Source organism: Procambarus clarkii, chromosome 93 (genome assembly GCF_040958095.1).
Source record: "Procambarus clarkii isolate CNS0578487 chromosome 93, FALCON_Pclarkii_2.0, whole genome shotgun sequence".
Classification (NCBI taxonomy): Eukaryota; Metazoa; Arthropoda; class Malacostraca; order Decapoda; family Cambaridae; genus Procambarus; species Procambarus clarkii.
In genome coordinates this window covers 2,390,449-2,394,662 of record NC_091242.1, presented here as the reverse complement: position 1 = coordinate 2,394,662, position 4,214 = coordinate 2,390,449, and the positions used below count along the sequence as shown (strand labels likewise).

At 46.0% G+C, this 4,214-nt stretch overlaps 1 protein-coding gene across 2 annotated transcripts in view; it reads left to right on the top strand.

The window, feature by feature from the left end:
* The first annotated feature begins 766 nt into the window (after nucleotides 1-766).
* The window catches only part of LOC123746827 (chaoptin), a 115,533-nt gene continuing 112,085 nt past the window's right edge, over nucleotides 767-4,214 (top strand). The window contains exons 1-2 of one of the 2 annotated variants that reach the window (XM_069319616.1): nucleotides 767-920; nucleotides 1,947-2,187. The gene's annotated coding sequence lies outside the window, so the exon portion shown is untranslated. The other variant, XM_069319615.1, reaches the window with a different exon arrangement.

Sequence of the window (4,214 nt, the reverse complement as noted above, 5' to 3'; positions counted from 1 at the left end):
GATTTCTTCATCTGATTTATAAAAATCACTTGTTATGCTGACCAAACTTGCATACACCGCTGATGATATCCGCTCCATGTGGGCTACTGTGCGTGTACTCACCTAGTTGAGCTTGCAGGGTCGTACTTGCAGGGGTTGAGCTCTGGCTCTTTGGTCCCGCCTCTCAACTGTCAATCAACTGGTGTACAGGTTCCTGAGCCTACTGGGCTCCTCTTATCATATCTACACTTGAAACTGTGTATGGAGTCAGCCTCTACAACTGTGTGTGTGTGTGTGTGTGTGTGTGTGTGTGTGTGTGTGTGTGTGTGTGTGTGTGTGTGTGTGTGTGTGTGTGTGTACTCCTCTTCTGTTTACGAGCTCCCAACCATAAATTACACTATCAACTTGCAAAACAAATATTGAGACAAACGTGATGTTTTTGTTGTCTATGTGTAGGTATATGTATGTATGTATGTATGTATGTACGTATGAATGTATGTATGCGTGCGTGCGTGCGTGTGTGTGTGTGTGTGTGTGTGTGTGTGTGTGTGTGTGTGTGTGTGTGTGTGTGTGTGTGTTCTGAGTACGCCGGGAAAGGAAGGGTAGGGATGGGGGTAGATGGGAGAAAGGGGGGATAGTAGTGAGGGGAGGATAGGTGCGTGTGGCTCTGGGAAAGGGGAAGAGGGGGATAGACAGGTGGGCCTGGGGGGGGGGGGGAAGAGGGGTTGATTACGGGGGGTCGGGCAGGTAGCGGATGGGTGCCGGGTCGTGCAGGTAAGGGGACCAACCAGTGTGCGTCCAGCCTTCGTCGGGTGAGGACGGTCGCACCCGACTCCTCCTTCCTCACACATTCCACGCCGCGAAAAACTTTCCTCTTAACCTCCTCCTCTTTCTCCTTGTCTCTCGGTCTCCGCTGCTCTACAAGTCCGCCAAGATACACGGTGAGAAGGACGTTTGGTGTGTCCCGCTGGCCTCAATTACGCGCCAATCCTTTCATTTCTCTCTATACTCACACGCGACGCTTCTCAAGTTTGGAGTGAAGTGCGTTAAAGTGCGTCTACGGTCTTAAGGCGACCCGGGAACCGCCGGTAGAGTGAGAAACTAAGAGGGACATGACAGAGGGACGTGAGTACCGAAGACGGAGCAACGCGGAACCCGACGGGTGGGTAGACCACTATGCTGCACGCAATGCACTCAACATCACCGTCAGTGCTTTGAGTGCACGCGCTTTCCCCACGATCTCTACGTCCTAATGGGGATATTAGTCAACACCCGCCGAGGCACCGACTCTAAATGGGTAATGGGGCTCTTGTAATAGGAGCGACAGAGTAATTGGCGGAGCCGAGAGGGAATTAATTAGGCAGGCCAGGAAGGAATTAAGTGACAGCCATCGTCTTGAGACGCCCTGCACGCCTCCTTTGAAGATAATAGGTTCTGGGGGCGCCCTAGAGGAATATAATTTGACCCACCAACCCTGTGGTCCTGTGTAATCTGCGAATGAGAGACACAGTGGAAGTGAAATCACAGGTGAAGGGGTGAATGTTGACCTAAACACAACCAGGCCTTCAAGTGTCTCTCTAGTGTGTGAAAGTGAGCAGTAACTTGAGAAAGAATTTATTGATCAGTTCTTGCAAGAGTGAGGTTCTTGCAATTGAGTTACTTTATGCAATATTAAAGAACATCGACGTCTTTATCTGAGTTGCCGTCGTTATTATTTTTTAAGAAATAAACACTGAAATGAAACACAAATCTGATGAAATGTAATATTTTGGTCCTTAAGAGAGGACAGAAAGAGTGCAGAAACATTGTGTTGTTAAATATAATTGAAAGGAAACATATTTTAGTGAAAGAATAACAGAAATTAAAGTGTTTAGTGAAAACACAACACAATGTTTGATGTAAATATGTCTAACATGTCCCCTTAGAAAATTGTTATATAGGCCTATTAACAAGAGATGTTCCAGCAGACAAGTGTAATGCACAGGAGCGTCTCAGCAGACAAGGAGCAGAGAGGCCTAGTGTCGCAGCAAACGAGCAACAGATAATCCTATTTGCAAGGCATGTCCAGGCAGACTAGGGATAGATAGGCCTAGTATCCTGGTGGGTAGCAGCAGACCAGAAGCAGACAGGCCTAGTGTTTCAGACGATGAGGCAATCCTCGCAGGTTTCTTAATCTCGCCCACCCACCCAGTGGCCAAGATATCAAAGGTATGTTACACTTAAAAGTGTAAAACTTGTGTTAAAGTTGTTTGGCAGTCACTTACCATCATTCCGGCCAAGTTGTTAACACTAACAACACAAATACTTTGTAATACAGCTCTATGGAAATGCTGCAGTTGAGATTCCATCACCACACTTGTGTTTCACAGGGCATGCCAGTGTCAGGGTAGTTAACAAATGGAATGCATTAAGAAGTGTTGTGGTGGAGGCTGACTCCATACACAGTTTCAAATGTAGATATGATAGAGCCCAGTAGACTCAGGAATCTGTACACCTGTTGATTGACGGTTGAGAGGCGGGACCAAAGAGCCAGAGCTCAACCCCCGCAAACACAACTACGTGAGTACACTCACTCACACACACACACACCCAAAGTGCGTGTGCCCCAGCTTATTTAACACAAGGGGCACACGCACAAGGGGACACAGGTGGAAAATGAGTGCCCAAATGAGCCATAAAGACATTAGAAAGAATTTTTTTAGTGTTAGAGTAGTTAATAAATAGAATGCATTAGGCAGTGATGTGGTGGAGGCTGACTCCATACACAGTTTCAAATGTAGATATGATAGAGCCCAATAGGCTCAGGAACCTGTACACCTGTTAATTGACGGTTGAGAGGCGGGACCAAAGAGCCGGAGCTCAACCCTGCAAGTACAACTAGGTGAGTACATATAGTATGTAGTATAAATACTATATAATGTGCACATGTATTTGAAAATATGACGAAGCAAAATAAAATATGAAATACTTGAACGTTTTCGTGTCTATTTCAAGACGTCTTGAGAAGTGTTGAAACAGATGTATCACACAAGGAAGCCGGACAGTGGGTTAAGAGGCGGGGGGCAACAACGTCTTCATTAATGACCTAACTGGGTCATTAACGCGGCCCCGACTCGTTAATACAGGCTGTTGTCCCGCCTCACAGGTCATTGTATTGTCCCCATACAGCATAACCCTTGTGTCAGGACGTCTCAAGGTTGTCTTGAAATAGACATGAGAGCGCAAAAGTTTTTCTTGTTTCATTTTCCTTCCTAGTCATAAGTTTTCAGATTAACACGCACGGTATATGCGGGTACCTCCTTTGGTTGTATTAGTGGGGGACTCGGAGAAGAGAATATATGGCACCCTGGGAAGCCTGCTGATTCCCACATATGCATTTGCTTAGTCTTATCCTAATACACCTGCGATACACAGTTATGTTACTCAAGATTGATGAAAAGATGTTCATAAGTGAGAAGATAATTGTCACAAGTTGTAGAGATCCTCTGAACAAATTCACAAAAGCCGTGACGAGGGTTCGAATCTAGTCCTCGAAATGTAGTAGAATGTAGTAGTATTCTCTAGCTCCTTTAATGCCAGTGTAACCAATAATACAGAGTGCCTTTCCCATCTGTACTGCCACACTGAGACACTGAAAAACGAAATCGGCCAATATTGGAAACTGTATCCTGTTGACTCGATAAGCTTAGAACCCAGATCCTTGAGAAAACTCAAAGCACAATTTCCCGGGGTGCACAATAATCCCGTCTGGACGACAAAGGGGGACTGCAGTGCGGGACATTTACGAAACAAGGCTCTCTCTCTGCTGGGCACACAGCTGTGGTAAGGCTCCTCTTGATATCATTTACTGTGCCTTGAGTGCTTTGGCTGAGAAGCCACGCTGATCGTATCAGTCAGCCTCTGTCTCCTCAAGATACATACCTGTATTCAGTGTGGATTGGGACAGCAAGGTAGAAAGGCACCACAGTCTATAGGGTTTGTTGTTTATCTGTGCCTGTTGAAGACATACTAACATAATAATAGGATCGCTAATAGAAAATCACCAGCATGGGGAGCGATCACCACTTTCAGGAGAGCGATCTCAAGTTTTAGTGATGCAGTACTGTGACATACTGTAGTAGATTACTTGTTGGCTTTAGATGGCACTGACAGGTGTGGTGGAGCTGCAGAAGGAACCCATTTGGCGACACAGTGAATAAACCCGGGCTTATATATACGTGTCAAAATGCCTCGGT